Source organism: Narcine bancroftii, chromosome 3 (genome assembly GCF_036971445.1).
Source record: "Narcine bancroftii isolate sNarBan1 chromosome 3, sNarBan1.hap1, whole genome shotgun sequence".
NCBI classification, from domain to species: Eukaryota; Metazoa; Chordata; class Chondrichthyes; order Torpediniformes; family Narcinidae; genus Narcine; species Narcine bancroftii.
The window spans coordinates 174297069-174317198 of record NC_091471.1 but is presented as its reverse complement, the minus strand read 5'-3'; the positions used below and the strand labels follow the sequence as shown (position 1 = coordinate 174317198).

Here is a 20130-nt window from a genome sequence, read left to right as displayed (position 1 = left end):
GCTTCAGAACCCATTAGTGGAGAAAGAGGGCCAAGCCATTGTAAAAGCCATCAAGCACTGGAGGCATTACCTGGCCAGCAGAAAATTTATACTGCTCACTAACCAGTGATCAGTGGCATTCATGTTTAATAATGCAAAAAGGGGTAAAATAAAGATTGACAAGATTGCAAGGTAGAGGATTGAACTCTCCACCTATAATTATGACATAGCATACAGGCCAGGTACTCTCAATGAGCTTCCAGATACCCTGTCAAGAGGAAGCTGTGCCTCTGCATACACCGGCCAGTTGCAGTCACTACACCATGAGTTTTGACACCCAGGCATCACTCACATGGCTCATTTCTCAAGGCATGCAACTTTCCCTACACCATTGAAGATATCAGTGAAATGATCAGGTCCTGCCAGGTCTGAGCTAAGTGCAAACCACACTTTTACCGCCTTGACAAAGCACACGTGATAAAGGCATCCTGCCCCTTTGAACGACTCAGTGTCGATTTCAAGGGTCCCCTCCTTTCCACCAATGGAAACATGTGCTTTCTCAATGTCATCGACGAGTATTCATGTCTTCTGTTTGCTGTCCCCTGCACAGACGTGACCACCACCACAGTCATCAGGGCCTTGCATTCTATTTTCTCCTTGTTTGGGTATCCCAGCTATATCCATAGCGACCGGGGCTCATCATTTATGAGCAAAGAGTTACTCCAGTATCTGCTCATACAAGGTATTGCCTCAAGCAGGATGACCAGCTACAAACCCTGGGGGAATGGACAAATTGAAAAGGAAAACACAAAGGTATGGAAAGGCATGAAATTGGCTCTCTGGTCCAAAGACCTTCCAGACTCACTCTGGCAAGAAGTCTTGCCCACAGTGCTTCATTCCATAATGTTGCTTCTCTGCACTGCGAACAAAGCAACTCCTCATGAGCTAATGTTCACTTTCCAGAGGAAATTCATGTCTGGGACCATCCTCCCAGCTTGGCTAATGGCACCGGGGCCAGTCCTGCTGAGAAAGCACATGAGGAGGAGCAAGACAAACACCTTGATTGAGAAGGTGCACCTGCTGCATGCCAACCCAATGTATGCCTACGTGGCATACCCTGACACCATCTCAACGTAACTAGACATCCTAACAGACTCAACTTGTAAATATTTGTAAATTATTCTTTTTTTTAATGTATGGCCTCTGTTTTTCACTCTCAGGTTCTCTTCTGAAGGAAGGGGTGAAAGCATTGAACTGGAATTCACTGTTTGTGTATTGCTCAGATGGCTGGCTCCTCCCTTGGCTCCACCCTCACCTACCCCAATATAAACACTGCTTTTCCTGCCTTACCTCAGATTCACCTATTGTGTCTACCGGCCATTGATTTTTAAGCTATTTAAAGCATGTTTGTGGTCCTCTCAAGTCTCTGAGTGCAATCAGTCACATTACAATGTGGCCTGCTGGCACAACTGCCCATTAGATTTCAAAGCACCTACACAGCGTAAGATATGGAGAATGAAAAAAAAAATCCTACTTTACACAACAGGGTCGTAACCAATAGAAATTGTCACTAAAGTGAAAATAAATAATGCAGAAGAGAAAGATATCATCATTTTGTTTATCAGGGATCATGTTGAGTCAAGTGGAAGATCTGCTAGTTAATTACCTGGTAGAAGAGCACCTGGAAAGAGGACTCAGGCACAGGGATTGTATACACACACACACACTTTATAACGTGAATAGAAAAAGGAGGAATACTGCATACGTCAACATAGAAATCTGTAAGGATGCAATAATTCCCTTTCTCTTGCCATATTTATTGGAAAATTTCTCAATGCACTACACTAAAATATTGACATACCCCATCACTGCAATGACTCATTTTTGCCAATCATTTGTAATTAAACTGAAACACAGCATCAGAACAGAACCAAAAATGAAACACTGGAAATTCAAATACAACTACAAAGATCTAACTCACACAATTGTCAATAAAGTTGTGCACTGCTCAGAAGTATCCTCGTTAATGATGCACGATGATGTCCAATGATGTTTTATTAGTTTACCAAATAGAGCAGTCTCTACTCTTCATAGTGTGAGTTCTGGATTATACAGTGCGGAAACACCCTTGTGCTCCCCATTCTGCACTCATTTATACTAATCCTTCAAACCCTCTTAATTTCTGATGACATTCTATCAATTCCTATCCAAATTATATTGCTTACTGACAAGCTTGAAGCGATTTATGGTGGTCATTTACCAATCTTTATGTTTTTTGGGTGAGGGAGGAAATGAGTGGTGTGGAGGAAAACCCATAAAGTCAAAGGGAGAAGGTGCAAACTGTGCACAGACAGCACCAGTGGTCACAATTGAATGTGTGTCACTGTAGCAGTGAGGGGGCAATTCAACCAGCTGTGCCATTATGTTGTCCTCAGAAAGATAGGTTACATTATTGACAGAGTGACATTGTTGACCACAATGTGAGTTATTCCTTTGACAGACAGAAATTGAGTACATTATTGACAATAATATGGGTCTATTACTGACAGGATTACATGTTACATTCTCGACAGTGGTATTGGTTACAGAAGTGTAGTAACATTATTGACAGTACAGAACAAATAAGTTTGGGCAAACCAGTTTTTGTGCAATTATGCAGCACAAATTCATTGGGAGCGCAGTAGTTGCACAAAATGGGTGGTTACCATATAACCATTTACGGAGCGGAAACAGGCCATGTTGGCCTTTCGAGTCCGCACCGGTTCACTGATTTTGTGCGCCCTCTTCAGGCATTGGTCCCGGTAGATCTTCATTCATTAACGATCGGGTGGGGTATATCAATAAAAAGCTGTACCCTTTATTGTGTTGGTCGTGCCTTGGTTTGACTTGCCAAAATATAACGCCTTGCACATGGCAAAGAATTTGTAAGTGTTCAACTTGCACAATATAAGCTCGCTTCAATTTCCAGGAAATATAAATTAGTGTGCATATGTAGGGAGAATTGAATGTTGTATAGTTGTTAAGGGTCCAATTTGCTTCCCTGAACCTTTACACAAACCCAAAAACGGTGTAATTGCGTTTGTTGTTTGCCTTTCAACTGTATCAGCTCTTAGGAAGAGAGATGTTATGGAATTATTAAACATGTTTAGCTGATAATCATTGTAGAATGAAAAATAATTTGTGTTTGCCCTCCACTAACATTGCTCTATTCTGAAATTAGGAGGTAGCTGAAATACTTGCCATGTGTTCATGCCTTTCTCCCTGAGACAGAAGGTTACCTTGGAATATGATTGGCAGAATGATTCACTGTTCCAATATATGCTTTTTATAGATTTCACGCAGGGACTGCATCAATGTCTACAAAAAGCTATACATATCAAAAATAACAATTTGTTGTCGCACTATGAGCAAAAGACCACACAGTCAAAAGTGAGTTGAACCAACCGCTTTACTGATTCCAAAAGCCGGGTGCTTAAGAACCCTCTCCCAGCAAACCCTGCAACCTGTGGAGGTGGAATTGACATCAGTCGCCAGGCTGTGGGCTTGCCCCGCACCCATAGCTCTTATAGTTGGATCTGCCGCAGATTTGCCCGCGACTCCGTGAGCTGGTCTGCCTGTTGTGTGGACCAGCTGCCACGTGACCACCCCCTCCAGAATCGGCGTTAGGAGGTGTACATGACCAACACCTTTTTAGTCTGCTTGGGAGGCCGACCTTGTCGGTGTGGGGGTGGCACAGTCATGGTGTGTTCTAGGTTGAGGTGCGCTGACTTGAGGTGGTCACTGGTGAAGGTCTCCTCACAGCCGCTCATGTTAAGGATGCACGTGGTTCCGTTACAACGCACCACCTTGTACGGGACCTTGTATGGGCGCTGCCGTGGAGTCTGGTGCATTCCCCTGCGATTGAAAACGTATTCGCAGTCCTGCAGGTATTTGGGGACAAAATAAGGTGTTGGGCTGTGGCATGAGATTGGGACAGGGGCTAGTGTTCCTACTTTCTCTCGGAGTCTTGTGAGCACTGTTGTGGGTGTCTCCTCTGTGCCATGGGCCGGTAGCACAAACTCACCTGGAAACATCAGAGGAGCACCATATACCAACTCTGCCAAATATCTGGCTGTCTTATTTTGGAGCTGTGCAGATGCTAAGAGGCACCCATGGAAGCTCATCCACCCAATCCAAGCCTCAGAGGGATGCCATCAGTGCCAACCAGGTGCCGATGGAAACACTCTACCTGGCCATTGGACTGCTTTTGATAGGCCATGGTTTGGTGCAGCTGGGTACAAAGTAGTTGACCATAGGTTGGATGTAAATTGTGACCCCCTGTCTGAGGTGATGTTGGCAGGCAAGCCAAAACTTGCAACCCAGCTTGCGATGAAGGCACTGCTGCAGGACTCTGTGGGATGTGCCAGCGAGCGGTACTGCTTCTGGCCACCTGGTGAACCCTTCAAACATGGTGAACAGTTACCTTGCGCCTCGAGAGACTGGCAGTGGACTGATGGTGTCCACATGGACGTACTCAAATCTCTTGTGTGTCAGCTGGAAAGGTTGAAGCGGGGCCTTCATGTGCCTCTAGACTTTGGAGGTTTGTCAGCATACGTATGTCCTGGCCTAGTGCTTGACCTGCTTGCATAGGCTGTGCCAAACGAATCTATCCGCCACCAGTCGGACGGATGTCCGAATGGACGGGTGGGGCAAAGCATGTAGTGTGTCAAAAATGTGACGCCTCCAAATGGCTGGAATGATGGTCCTGAAGTGCCAGTTAATGAAGGAACCGAAGACTGTGTAGTTAACCAGAAATCATGGCTTTTATTAGTAGAAACTTAGTAATACAATAATGAATGATAATGGGCACATACACAGTTATACCCAAGGGGAGTGTCTCTAGTGGTAGAGATAATACGCGTCCAATGTCATGAGAGCAGACTAAGCACAGCGAAAGACTGACAGCATGACACAGATTCATCACAGTTCTGGTGTTGGCCAGTGGACACGTCACAGAGGAGCTTGCTGCCTTTTGGGCTGATAGGGATAAACTCAAGTTGCAGACCTGATATTGCAGTGTGGGTAGGCTGGCATCTCTTCATCCAGCTGTTGTGTCTCAGTGAGCGCCGCGTAGTCCAACCCTGAGGACAGCGAAGTGGATGGAGGAACGAGACAGTGTATCGGCCATGACATTTTGTTTGGAGATGTGTTGATGGTGGTGGTATACTCAGAGATGTATGACAGGTGGAATTGTTGCCGTACCAACCATGGATCTGACACTTCGGTGAAAGCGAAGGTGAGGGGTTTATGGACTGTGAAGACCATGACCTTCCACTGGCGAGGTAGAGGGCTAGCAGCTCCCTGTTGAAGGCACAGTATTTCAGCTCCAGGGTTCACAGGCACCAGCTGAAGAATGCGAGTGGTTTTCACTGACCCTCAATTAGTTGTTCCAGCAAACCGCCGACTGCTGAGTTGGAAGCGTCAACCATGACTGCTGTGGGCACATCCACTTGTGGATATACCGGAGGGTGCATTTGCAAGGGTATCCTTGGCCTGCTTGAAAGCCGCTGCTGACTCCGTGTAACAGGTGATTTCCTTGGCCTTGCCAGACATCAGGCCAAACAGGAGTCGCATGATCCGAGTCACTGAAGGTAGGAATTAGTGGTAAAAGTTGATAATGCCCACAAACTCCTGTAGGCCCTTGACTGTACCGGGCCTGGCAAATTGGCATATGGCCTCGTATTTTCTGGCAAAGGAAGTGTTCAGTGCTGGTCGATGTGGTGCCCAAGGAAATCAATGGCCGATAGTCTGAACTGGTACTTTGTGGGGTTGATGGCCAGCTAGTGTTCACTCAGGCTGCAGCAGAGTTGGTGCAAATGCGTCAAATGCTCTTTGTCTGAGCGGCTAGCAGTCAGGATATCATCTAAGTAGATGAAGATGAAATCCAAGCCATGGCCCACCAAGTCCATGAGCTGCTGGAACATCTGTGCCGCGTTCTTGAATCCGAAAAGCATCTGCAGGAACTTGAATAGGCCGAATGGGGTGATGAGGGCTGTCTTGGGGACATCGTTGAGGTGGACTGAAATCTGTTGATACCTGTGCACCAGGTTGACCTTGGAGAAGATGCATGCCCCATGCAAATTGGCCGTAAAGTCCTGAATGTGGGGCACTGGGTAGCGGTTGGCCATGGTGGCATTGTTGAGCCTTCTGTATTCGCCGCATGGCCTCCATCCTCCAGTTGACTTGGGCAGGATGTGCAAGAGTTGTCTGAGCGCCAGATGATCCTCATCTCCTCCATTATCCTGAAATCCTCCTTGGTGAGGTGGGAGCCTGCATGCCTGGGCATGTAGCAGTTGTCCTTGAGTGGGAATGTGGTGCTGTACACCATGCTTAGGGTTGTCTGTAGAAAACTGCGGTGTAATAATGGTTGGTAACTCTGCTAGTATCCTGGCAAATTTGTTGCCTGACAAAGTCACAGAGTCCAGGTGTGGGGCCGGTAACGTGGCTTCGCTGAGTGAGAAGGTCTGGAAAGTCTTGGCATTCACTAGGCGTCATCCCTTGAGGTCCACTAGGAGGCAGTATGCCCAGAGGAAATTTGCACCCAATAAAGGTTGTAACACTGCTTCCAGCGTAAACGACCAGGTGAAACAGCTGGAACTGAACTGTAGTGGGATGGTTTGCGTGCCACATGTGTTGAATACTGCTGTTGTTGGCACGGGTGTCATGGCTTGAGAGGAGCAAGACACTAACTCCGCCCCTATGTCTACAAGGAACTTTTGCCCAGAGTATCGGTCCCATAAGTAAAGGAAGCTATCATAGTGGTTAGCTGCCATAGCCATTATTGACGGCTGGCCTCGGCATTTCACGGAAACAGTGAGATCGAGAAAGGGGAGAGTGTTGCTGAAGATGGACAGTGAGTTTGAGGTCGGGTAGAAGTTGGCCACAAAGTGGATGAAGCAAACGAGCTCATCATGGGTAAATGAGGCAGCACCAAAGTAGTCATCGATGTAGTGGAGGAAGAGTTGAGGAGCCTTGCCTGTGTAGGCTTGTAGCATGGATTGTTCCACATAGCCAACAAAAAGCCAGGCATAGCTGGGGACTATAGGGGTATCCGTATCTGGGGACTATAGGGGTATCCGTATCTGGGGACTATAGAGGTATCCGTATCTGGGGACTATAGGAGTTTCCGTATCTGGGGACTATAGGGGTATCCGTATCTGGGGACTATAGGAGTATCCGTATCTGGGGACTATAGGGGTATCCGTATCTGGGGACTACAGGGGTATCCGTATCTGGGGACTATAGGAGTATCCGTATCTGGGGACTATAGGGGTATCTGTATCTGGGGACTATAGGGGTATCCGTATCTGGGGACTATAGGGGTATCTGTATCTGGGGACTATAGAGGTATCCGTATCTGGGGACTATAGGAGTATCCGTATCTGGGGACTATAGGGGTATCCGTATCTGGGGACTATAGGAGTATCCGTATCTGGGGACTATAGGGGTATCCGTATCTGGGGACTATAGGGGTATCCGTATCTGGGGACTATAGGAGTATCCGTATCTGGGGACTATAGGAGTATCCGTATCTGGGGACTATAGGGGTATCCGTATCTGGGGACTATAGGGGTATCCGTATCTGGGGACTATAGAGGTATCCGTATCTGGGGACTATAGGAGTATCCGTATCTGGGGACTATAAGGGTATCCGTATCTGGGGACTATAGGAGTATCCGTATCTGGGGACTATAGGGGTATCCGTATCTGGGGACTATAGGAGTATCCGTATCTGGGGACTATAGGAGTATCCGTATTTGGGGACTATAGGAGTATCCGTATCTGGGGACTATAGGGGTATCCGTATCTGGGGACTATAGGGGTATCTGTATCTGGGGACTATAGGAGTATCCGTATCTGGGGACTATAGGGGTATCCGTATCTGGGGACTATAGGGGTATCCGTATCTGGGGACTATAGGGGTATCCGTATCTGGGGACTATAGGGGTATCCGTATCTGGGGACTATAGGGGTATCCGTATCTGGGGACTATAGGGGTATCCGTATCTGGGGACTATAGGAGTATCCGTATCTGGGGACTATAGGGGTATCCGTATCTGGGGACTATAGGAGTATCCGTATCTGGGGACTATAGGAGTATCCGTATCTGGGGACTATAGGGGTATCCGTATCTGGGGACTATAGGAGTATCCGTATCTGGGGACTATAGGAGTATCCGTATCTGGGGACTATAGGGGTATCCGTATCTGGGGACTATAGGGGTATCCGTATCTGGGGACTATAGGGGTATCTGTATCTGGGGACTATAGAGGTATCCGTATCTGGGGACTATAGGGGTATCCGTATCTGGGGACTATAGGGGTATCCGTATCTGGGGACTATAGGGGTATCCGTATCTGGGGACTATAGGGGTATCCGTATCTGGGGACTATAGGGGTATCCGTATCTGGGGACTATAGGAGTATCCGTATCTGGGGACTATAGGGGTATCCGTATCTGGGGACTATAGGAGTATCCGTATCTGGGGACTATAGGAGTATCCGTATCTGGGGACTATAGGGGTATCCGTATCTGGGGACTATAGGAGTATCCGTATCTGGGGACTATAGGGGTATCCGTATCTGGGGACTATAGGGGTATCCGTATCTGGGGACTATAGGGGTATCCGTATCTGGGGACTATAGGGGTATCCGTATCTGGGGACTATAGAGGTATCCGTATCTGGGGACTATAGGAGTATCCGTATCTGGGGACTATAGGGGTATCCGTATCTGGGGACTATAGGAGTATCCGTATCTGGGGACTATAGGGGTATCCGTATCTGGGGACTATAGGGGTATCCGTATCTGGGGACTATAGGAGTATCCGTATCTGGGGACTATAGGAGTATCCGTATCTGGGGACTATAGGGGTATCCGTATCTGGGGACTATAGGGGTATCCGTATCTGGGGACTATAGGGGTATCCGTATCTGGGGACTATAGGGGTATCCGTATCTGGGGACTATAGGGGTATCCGTATCTGGGGACTATAGGAGTATCCGTATCTGGGGACTATAGGGGTATCCGTATCTGGGGACTATAGGGGTATCTGTATCTGGGGACTATAGGGGTATCCGTATCTGGGGACTATAGAGGTATCCGTATCTGGGGACTATAGGAGTATCCGTATCTGGGGACTATAGGAGTATCCGTATCTGGGGACTATAGGGGTATCCGTATCTGGGGACTATAGGGGTATCCGTATCTGGGGACTATAGGGGTATCTGTGGCTACCCCTTTGACTTGGAAAAAATAGTAAGAGTCAAAGGAGAAGTTATTGAGGGTGAGAACAAGTTAAGCCAGTCAGAGGTAGGAGGTGGTGTTGGAGGGAATTGGTTTGGTCTGTTTTTGAGGAAGAAACAAAGGGCTTTGAGTCCTTGTGTGTGGGGAATGGAGGAATATAGAGACTGTATGTCCATGGTGAAGATAAGGCAGATAACCTTTGGGAACTGGAGGTTGTTGAAGTGATAGAGGGCATGTGAGTTATCATGGATATAGATGGGAAGGGACTGGACCAGGGAGGACAATACGGAGTTGAGTAGGCAGATACTATTTCAGTGGGGCAAGAGTATGCGGAAACAATTGGGTTTGAGGATCTTGGATAGCAGATAGATCTAGACAGTGTTGGGTTGGGAAACAATAAGGTTGGAGGCCATGGAAGAGAGATTACCATAAGTGATGAGGTCGGAGATAGTGCAAGAGAAGGTGGTTTGATGTTGTTTAGTGGGGTCCTGCTATAGGAGTAAGTAAGAGGAGATGTCTTAGAGCTGTCATCTGGCTTCGGCCAGATAGAGATCAATGTGACAGACCACAACAGAACCACCCTTGTCTGGAGTTTGATAGTGAGGTTGAGATTATTGCAGAGATAGTGGAGGGCAGAGTGTTCAAAGGGGATGTTTAGAATAAGTGAGGGGACGGGTTAAGTTGAGACAGTTGACATCCAAGCAGAAGTTGGAAATATAATAATTCAGAATTGGCAGAAGACTGGAATGAGATGTCCATGACAAGGAAGAAGGTTTAAGGTGGGAGAAGGGAGCGGTCATCATCAGAGTGGGATGAGTCAAAGTGGTAGGAACATGTAAGAGGCGAGGGATAGTAGGACATGAAGTAAGAAAGGGCCAAAAAGGAACAAAAGGATTCAGCAGGTAGGCGCATGTAAGGGCAGGTTTCAGATATAATTAAATTTTGTTCTCTAGTCATAAACAGCGGGAATGGCAGCCAAGGCAGGGAATGCTCCTCTTGCAAAATGGGGGTCATCAGGGAAACCAACATTATCCCTGGCGACTTCATCTGCGAGAAGTGCATCCGACTGCAGCACTTGACAAGCCAAATTAAGGAATTGGGTGAGGGTAGGAAGGGTGAGAAGGTCCTGCAGGGAGAGTTCAGGGAGTTAGGTGCGAGGTTGAAGGACAGGACCTCCAGGGTAGTGATTTCAGGATTGCTACTCATGCCTAGTGCTACTGAGGTTAGAAATAGGAGGATAATGCAGCTAATATGTGGCTAATATAAAGAGATGTGCAGGAGGGATGGCTTCAGGTTTCTGGATCATTAGGCTCTCTTCAGGGAAAGTAGGACCTCTTGCAATGGGATGGTTTGCATCTGAACCAGAGGGGGACTAATATCTTTGCAGGCAGGTTATGCTACTGCGGTTCTGGCAGGTTTAAACTAGGTTTTCAGAGGGATGGGAACTAGAGTTGCCAGAGCAGAGAGAGGAGCAGAGGAGGGATAGAATTATGTGAAAATTGCATGCACTGCTAGAAGCCATCGGGTTGTATGTGGTGGAAATTTTCTAAACTCCATCTATTTCAATGCAAGGAATATTATAGGAAAGGCAGACAAGCTTAGAGCATGGATTGACACATGGAATAATGACATTGTTGGTCATTAGTGAAACCTGGTTGCAGGAGGGACAGGACTGGCAGCTCAATGGTTCGGCCTTCTGTTGCTTTAGACATGATATGACTAGGGGGGTGATGGGGGGGTGGAGGGGTGGGTGGATGAAAGGAGGCAGAGTGGCAGGAAAAATATCACAGCTATGCTCAGGCAGGACAGACCAGAGGGGTCGTCTACTGAGGCTACATGGGTGGAGCTGAGGAATGGGAAAAGTGTGACCACACTCATGGGGTTGTATTATAAACCGCTCAATAGCCAATGACATAATTGGAGGAGTAAATCTGTAGAGAGATAGCCTATCACATAGGCTTGTGATAGTAGGGGATTTTAATTTTTCACATATTGACTGGAACTCCCATACTGTAAAAGGGCTGGATGGCTTGGAGTTTGTCAAATGTGTTCAGGAAAGTTTTCTAAATCAATGTATAGAGATACCAACTAGAGAGAGTGCAATATTGGATCTCCTATTAGGGAACGATGAAGGACACGCGACAGAGGTATTTGTCGGGGAACATTTTGTGTCCAGAGATCATAATGCCATTAGTTTCAAGTTAATTATGGAGAAGGATTGGTCTGGGTCTCGGGTTGAGATTTCTAAATTGGAGAAAGGCTAATTTTGAGGAAATGAGAAAGGATCTAGAATGTGTGGATTGGGTAAGTTGTTTTCAGGCAAGGATGTGCACAGTAAAGGTGAAATTTTGTTCCTGTCTGGATTAAAGTCAAGATTAGCAGGCATAGGGAACCTTGGTTTTTGAGGGATCAGGTTCAGAAAGTGTATAACAAGCATGGAGCAAATGAGGCACTTGTGGAGTATAAAAAATGTAAGAAAATCCAGAAGAAATCAGGAAGGCAAAAAATAAAAGACATGAGGTTGCTTTGGCAGACAATGTGAATGAAAATCTTCAGGATTTCTTCAGGAAATATTATGAAGAAAAGGATAGTTAGGGACAAAATTGGTCCCCTTGAAGATCAGAGTGGTCAGCTATTTATGGATCCAAAACAGATCTTAAATTTTTTTTTCCATCGGTATTCACTCAGGAAACAGGCACAGAGTCGTGGGAAGTAAGGAAAACAAGCAGGGAGGTCATGGAACCTATAAAGATTAAAGAGGAGTAAGTGTTTGCTGTCTTAAATCAAATAAAGGTGGGTAAATCCCCAAGGCCTGACAAGATATTTTCTCAGACTTTGAGAAAGGCTAGCGCAGAAATTGCAGGGGCTCTGGCAGAAATATTTAAAATAACCGAAACCATGGGTGAGGCACCAGAGGATTAGAGGGTAGCTCATATTGCTCTATTGTTTAAAAAAGGCTCCAGAGGTAACCCTAGAAATGATAGGCAAGCCTGACATCAGTAGCAGGTAAATTATATGAAGATATTCTGAGAGATTGGATATACAATTATTTGGATATCCAGAAAATGATTAGGGATAGTCAACATGGCTTTGTCCATGGTAGGTCATATTTAACCAATCTGATAGAACTTTTTGTGGAGGTTTCTAGCAAAGATGACCAATGAAAGGCTGTGGATGTTGTCTACATGGACTTTAGTAAGGCCTTGACAAGATCTCACATGGGAGGTTGGACAGGAAGGTTCAGATGCAAAGTATTCATGGTGAAATAGTGAACTGGATTCGATAATGGCTGGACGGGATAAGCCAGAGAGCAGTGGTGGAAGAGTGTCTCTCAGACTGGTGGCCTGTGCCTCAGAGATCAGTACTGGGACCATTATTATTTGTCATCTATAGAATGATCTGGATGATAATGTGGTAAGTTGGATCAACGAGTTTGTAGATGACATTAAGATTGGAGGTGTTGTGGACAGCAAAGAAGCTTTTCAAAGCTTGCAGAGGAATCTGGACCAGCTGGAAAAATAGGGGAAAAAATGGGAGATGGAATTTAATGCAGACAAGTGTGAGGAAGGACAAACCAAGAAAGGACATACATGATGAATGGTAGGGCACAGAAGAGTGTGATAGAATGGAGGGACCTGGGAATACAGATACATAATTCCCTGAAAGTAGCATCACAGGTAGATAGGGTTGTAAACAGATTTTGGCATATTGTCCTTCATAAATCAAAGTATTCAGTATAGGACCTAGGATGTTATGGTAAGACATTGGTGAGTCCAAATTTGGATTTTGTGCAATTTTGGTCACCTAATCTCAGGAAATATATCTACAAGATAGAAAGAGTGCAAAGATTTACTGACTTCAACAACTGAGTTACAGGCAAAGGTTAAACTGGTTAGGATTTCATTCCCTGGAGTGTCAAAGAATGAGGAGAGATTTGATAGAGGTATTTAAAATTATAAGGAGGATAGAGTAAATGTAGATTAGCTTTTTTTCCACTGAAGATAGGTGGGATACATATAGCAGAGGACATAGGTTAAGAGTGAAAAGGGAAAAAATTTAGGGGGAACATGAGGGGTAACTTCTTCACACAGAGAGTGGTGTGAGTGTGGAACGAGCTGCCAGATGAAGAGGTGAATGTGGGTTTAATTTTAACATTTAAGAAGAATTTGGACAGTACATGGATGGGAGAGGTATGGAGGGCTATGGTCTGGGTGCAGGTCAGTGGAACTAGGTAAAAAAAAATGGTTCGGCACAGACTAGAAGGGCCAAAGGGGCCTGTTTCTCTGCTGTAGTGTTCTTTTTCTTATAGTTCTGCGATTCTACAGATTTGCAGTAGGGTGGTAGAGAATCCTGCTGGAAGAAATGGTAATGGAGGCCTCTACTAAAGACAGACTGTTCTGTCTCCAAGAATGGTTGGTCAAAGTAGATGACCACTCAGGGGTTAAAGTGGGGGCCAGTGTTGTGGAGATGTTGGGGGAAGCAGGATGGGGTGGATCAGGAGGTGGAGAGTCAGGGAGATCCAGGGGAAGAAGAGGGAGGTTGAGGAAGTCAGGGTGGGGGGGGGGGCAGGGGGGAAGATGAGGGTTTGGTAGTTCAGTGGGAGAGGTCGAAGGTTGGGAAGTTGGAGGGGGGAGGTGGAGCATTGGGGAGGTCAGAGAAGATGAGGGTCAGAGGGTCAAAGAAAGTGGAAGCTCAATAGAGTATATGGGCAATGGACAAGGAGATGCATAAGGGAGGGCAGGGAATGGCAAAGAGAGGTGGTGGGGTGACAAGGCAGTAGGATTGAGCAGTGGAGGCATGAGGTTTCAGCTTTGCTGGGGTTGAGGTCAGTGTGAAAATCAGAAAAGGATGGGAGTTAAATTTAATAGGATGGTACATGAATAAAGTCTTTGTGAAAATAAGATCCACTGGAAGAAAAATACTGGACCTGTAGAAGTTTGAGACTGATTTTACCATTTTACCAACCTGGCGATTTAAGGGGGATCCTGCATTGAATGACGTGTCACACAAACTATTGGTAAGTCTCCCCGTCCCCCCCCCAACCAGCTGTCAATTGCATCCCCCCCCTTCCCATGGCAGTTTACCCTCTGCCCCTGAGGCAGCAGATCGCGGCACCCCCCGGCCTTCTGATTGTAGCACCCCCCCCTGGCCTGACAATTGCGGCACCCCCCCGGCCCGCCGATCGTGGGGACCCCTCTGCCCTGCTGATTGCGAGGACTCCTCTGCCCCACTGGCAACCCCTCTCTCCCCTTCTGCAGGGGATTCCCTCTGACACCAGTGTGCAAGCGCTGACATCACAGGAGTAACTGGATCGGCCATTGTTGCTTTCAAGCCATGGGAGGATGCAACCTAGGTAAGTTTTAATGGGTTTGCTGACTTCCTCCAAGGTAGGGCAGGGACCCAGTTGATTTCCGATGTGCCTAACCGTGTCAGACCCTTTCAAACTACCCTGTGAATGGGGTGCTAACCGGGGAAATTGCCTGGTTATTCCCATTTTACAGGGCAGTTTAAAAACTCCTATTGGGAATCTAATCAGCGTAACAATTCAGAATTCAGTGGCACATGGAATAAATACATTGCAACAAGCACTTAACTGATACACAGGTTAATATCACACACAGTTACCAAACGCCACAAATCTCAGTGCAATCACTGATAGTCTGTTTCTTGTTTTAGGCGGCACGGTTAGAGTGGCTATTAGCACAACACTATTACAGTGCCAGCTACCTGGGTTCGAATCCTGCGTTACCTGTAAGGAGCTTGTACGTTCTCCCCATGTCTGCATGGGTTTCTTCCGGGCGTTCTGGATTCCTCCCACCTTTCAAAAACATACGGGGGTTGTCGGTTAATTGGTGTATTTGGGTGGCATGGGCTGGTTGGTCAGATGAGCCTGTTACCATGCTGAATGTCTAAATTTATTTTCATGTTTGGCTAGATAGGAATGTCCCTGGTTTCATGAAGATAGCCTTTTAATTTTCACTCTGTAAATGCTGCATTATTTTCTAGTTTCCTCGTTTTTAAATCATCCCTTTTGCTTGAATAGTTTGTTAGCTGTTTGAATGGATGTGCATGAGAATGGGACAGCTCTTGCTTCCTTTATGGTGGATATACATCAAGTCTTAGGAATTCTAAATGTAAAATTGTGTTGTGCATGGACCAGTGCATTTGTAACAAAATGCTCCAAAGCAGCAGTTGAAGTAGTAACAGTAGCTGGGTTCTCCTGTGGCACTCTAACCGACAGGCTATATAAGCTTTAGTTGAAGGTCTTTGGAGAGAATGATTCAGTAATTGTTAGGCTGAGGATGAGCAGTCCTGATTGAAATGCTAATATTTTTAATTACACTGCAGCAGTCGCTTTTCCTTCTCTGTGCAGTATTGGGCAACAGTCTCATTGGAGTGGAAGCAGTTGGATATTTTGTGACTTCAATGAATATAATTGTCGGAAAATAAGTGCAATTGGGGATTCTACTTGATTTTTGGGAAACAAACATAACATTAGCATGGGCCAGAACATGCTAACCTTACTCGTTCATTCCTCTAAGACAACTGAAAATTCTCTGAATTACCTCCAACTTAGTGCCACCCACATTGAAAGGCTTTAGCTTGCAGCTGGGGCCTCCAAGCCCAGAACTGCTAATGACCCTCCTCCAAAACCATCTGAAACCTTGTCAATGGGAGGTCAGCTGCTTTTCTCCTAAACTGCCATAGTGCAGATAAACCAGGATTGAGAAATTAACACACAAGACGGAAACAAAGATCATGGAACAAGGTAACTTGTTCATGCTTTCAACGCTAACATGATTTGATCGTGGAGATACAAGGAATTGCAGATGCTGGAATCTAGGGCAAAAACAAAATGTTGGAAGAACTTAGCTAGGCCAAACACCATCTGTGGGGAGAAAGGAATTGTTGATGTTTCGTGGCAAGATTCATTCAAAAATTTATAATTTGATCATGATTGCTTGGAAAATTTATAGTTGCTTTTGACCTGAAGTGTAGGAAGATCTATTGCATTGTAAGCAAAATGTAATTACTGCAAGATATTGCTGGTAAGGGGGTCTTTGTACTGACGAGCACCACACTGTACTGTGGAGTATAACATATGGAAGTTACAAGCTGGGCAATCAAAAAGTAAATGGGTCCTGCATGATGCATGGCCCTAATTTATATAAATTATCGCTCACTTTTAACACTGCTGGTGAGGGCTACTTTGTGCCAATTTTTATCCTCCTAGGATTGGAATCATAACTCTGCCAGAAATGAATATATACTTTCTGGCTCTTACTTCGAAAGTTTGGTAGGCAAGCATCATCTTACACTGCTTGGCAGCTTATTGATCAAAATATTCCTCTTGAAGTGTGATGCCCAAAACTAAATACAGTGCTCGAAATGGTATCTGATCAAGACTCTGTTCAACTTAAGTAGGATTTTCCTCTGCACCCCTTTTAACTCTCATTGTCAGTCCAATCTTCTTGAGATAATGGCCAACATCCTAATCACCCTTTTTAAATTACATTTTGTATCTGTGCATTAGCAGCTAGTAACCTACATTCATGAACATCTGCAGTTCTTTGCTCTTACATACTCTAATAACTAAAGAAAATAGTCTGAATTTTCATTCTTAGACATCAAATGGATTGCTTTACTCTTCCCAACACAACTGCAACTTCCATAGATTTGTCATTCACCCAGTCTGTCTGCATTCTTTTGTAAACTTCTCTCATCACTTCAACACACTGTGCTTCCTTTCAGTCTGCATATGCAGATCTAAAACTTGTACAAATTGTAGAAAGATCAATCTGTTTTCAATTTATGCTAAATTAAACTCCATTGTGCCATTTGGAAGATACACAATTCAGATTAGTAGTCTTTTTGGCAGTAATATGCATCAAACTTAAAAGGAAGGGAATGTGCAAAATGAAGTGACATTAGAAATATTTGACGAAGTAGAAGTTGCAACAATGATGGAAGTCAAGATTTATCACCTCAACCGTCCACTCAATTTGGCCAGCATCCAGCTGAGGACTTTCACAGGAACACAGCCTTTTTTTTTACACAGGGTTTACAGCATGGCCAACACAGAATAAGTTAAATGACTAATCAGCAGACTCTGATACCATTTAAAAATGTGCCCTTCAAAATTTTGCTTACAAGCAGACGTAGGATTTATAAAATTTCAGAAACAGTGACTGAAGCAGATAGTTACAACCAACCAGTAAAACCGAGTAGGATAAAAGTAAAGCAACTCAGGAAATAATGTTTAGTTGAGGGCAAACCTACCATTTAAGCCACAGGAAAAGATGTATTGGGAGTTTGTTTTATTCAGTTCTGTGGGGTAGGGATGAGTCTGGTAAGGCCAGCATTTAAAGTACATTCCTAAATGTACCTGAGCTGCTTTCTTCAACCACTGTACTGCCACAATTTCCTTGGGTAGGTATTCCCTGAAATTGGACCCAGTAATGCTGAATGAATAGTGGTATATTTTCAAGTTGGGATGATGTGTGATTTGGCATGGGACTTATGGATGAGAGTATTCCCAGGAAGCTGCTTTTGTATTTCTTTTGATGGTAGAGGTTAAGGTTCAGGAGGTATCAGGAGAGGAGCACAAGTGTGCAACTACAGTGCTGTTTGCAGATTGTACACCCTGAAGCCACTGCATGCTGGTCGGTGGTAAAGCAAATTCATGTTTCAGGTAGTTGACTGTAATTTAATTTAATTTAGATACAGCGTGGTAAAAGGCTCTTCTGGCCCACAAATCCTTGCTGCCAAAATACACCAATTAACCTACAAACCCCGTACATTTTTTTGGAGGGCGGGAGGAAACTGGAGCACCCAGAGGAAACCCATATTGACACGTGAAGAGCATAGAAAATCTTTACAGACAGCACCGATTAGAACTCGGGTCGCTGGCTCTGTGATAGCAGCATGCTAACTGTGCTGCCCTGTTGTAATAATATTCATGAATGCTGCTTTGCCCTGGATGGTGTTGAGCTTTGTGAGTATTGTTGGTAATGCATTCATCCAAACAAGTGCCCAATGTACTATCATAGCTTGTACCATACCCTGCAGATGATGAGGTCCTTTGGAAGTCAGGAGGAGAGTCACTTGCCATAGGGTATTCAACCTCTGATCTGGTCTAGCAATCACATCATCCAGTTGAATTTCCAATGAAGAAATTGGTCAACACAGCATTCAACAAGTTCACAGAAAGAAAAAAAACGAGTGGGAGTGAATAATTGTCCCCTGAAGGATAGGGGAAAAAGAGCCAGCGTATTTTTAAACAGTATGGCGAGAGATCAATAGGCGTTGGTCTTTAGAGTGATCTTGGTGTCCTGATACATAAATCACAAAAAGTTAACATGCAAGGTCAGCAAAATATTAGAAAGACAAACAATATGCTGGGGTTTATTGCAACAGGATTTGAGTACAAGAATACAGGCATCTTGGTCCAATTATATGAAACTCTGGTGAAATAACACCTAGACTATTATGTACAAATTTGGTTTTCCTATTAAATGGAGCATATACTTGTGACAGAGGAAATGAAGTGAAGACTCATCTGATTGATTTCTGAGAAAGGGCTTTGACACATGAGGAGAGACTAAGTAAAATGGGCATACTCTCATAGGGGTTTGGTGAAATTAGAAGTGATCTCACTTCTCACTACAAAATTCTTAAAGGGCTCGACAGTCTAGATGTGGAGATCACGTTTCACTTTGCTGAAACTCTCGGTCTCCAATGCACCGAGAGTTGGGGAGCCATGTACAGAGAGCAGGCGAGCCATGCACAGAGGGGGGAAGCTGCGCATAGAGTGAGGGGGAGTCACTCACCGAGGGGAGCAGCTGCGCACCGGGCCGGATAAATTTGGATCGCTGGCTGGATTCGGCCCACGGGTGGTAGGTTGCCAGCTCCTGCTCTACAACAATAGGTCAGCCATTGAGGACCAAGATGAGGAGAAATTCTGTCCCCCAGATGGTGGTGAATCTTTGAAATTATCTACCCATAAGCTATGAAACAGACTCTAGAACAGAGGTGGGAAACCTTTTACCATGCATGAGCCGGATGGTGTGTCAGTGGTTGAACTGCGGGCTGCACTGATGCTACCATAAATGAAACAAATAAATAAATACGATAATGCATTTCAGGTCAGGGAAGGCATCTTCAAATCTGGAAATGCACCAAAGATCATGAGTTAGTCATGAAAATGACACAATTAAAAAAACATAAAAGTCAAAAATGAGAAAAAATAGTCACAATGAAAGCAAAATAACTAACCTCTAAACAAACAGCAATGAGAGGGTGAGCCTCACACAAAAAGAGGGCGCTCTCACACAGAGAGAAGGTGCGTGTCACAGAGAGGGTGTGTGTCACAGAAAGAGGGGAGTGTCACAGAGAGAGGGTATGTCACAGAGAGAGGGTATGTCACACAGAGAGGGTCGTGTCACAGAGAGAGGGGCTGTGTCACAGAAAGAGGGGCATGTCACAGAGAGAGGGCATGTCACAGAGAGAGGGCATGTCACAGAGAGAGGGGCATGTCACAGAGAGAGGGGGTGTATCACAGAGTGAGGGGATGTGTCACAGAAAGAGGGGCGTGTCAGAGAGAGAGGGCATGTCACAGAGAGAGGGGCGTGTCACAGAGAGACGATGAGTCACACACAGAGAGGGGAAGTGACAAGGGAATTTATGCAGAGGTAGGAGGAGCCACATACAAAGAGCAGGATTCACACAGAGAGAGAGGGAGTTCAACCCAGGGAGAGGAGGTGCAATACTCTGAGAGGGAGTCCAACATAGAGAGGCAGATGACTGCAGAGGGACGAGGAGTCACACAATGAGATGGTGTCATATATACACACAGAAAAAGTCTCAC

The 20130-nt window shown here is 45.3% G+C and overlaps 1 protein-coding gene and 1 long non-coding RNA gene across 8 annotated transcripts in view; both read right to left on the bottom strand.

Moving 5' to 3' along the window:
- Positions 1–20130, bottom strand: part of adamtsl7 (ADAMTS-like 7) — a 573773-nt gene that overhangs the window by 197830 nt on the left and 355813 nt on the right. The gene's annotated exons all lie outside the window — the stretch shown is intronic.
- On the bottom strand, positions 1876–19812 carry LOC138757861 (uncharacterized). 3 transcript variants are annotated; one of them, XR_011353931.1, is made up of 4 exons: positions 19539–19789; positions 19312–19430; positions 18326–18399; positions 1876–3899 (listed from the first exon to the last, which is right to left on the bottom strand). It is a non-coding gene; the product is annotated as an uncharacterized lncRNA (long non-coding RNA). The 3 variants fall into 3 exon arrangements; XR_011353932.1 differs by lacking the exons at positions 1876–3899; positions 18326–18399 and adding an exon at positions 18406–18595 and having other exon boundaries at positions 19539–19665; XR_011353930.1 differs by lacking the exons at positions 1876–3899; positions 18326–18399 and having other exon boundaries at positions 19293–19430; positions 19539–19812.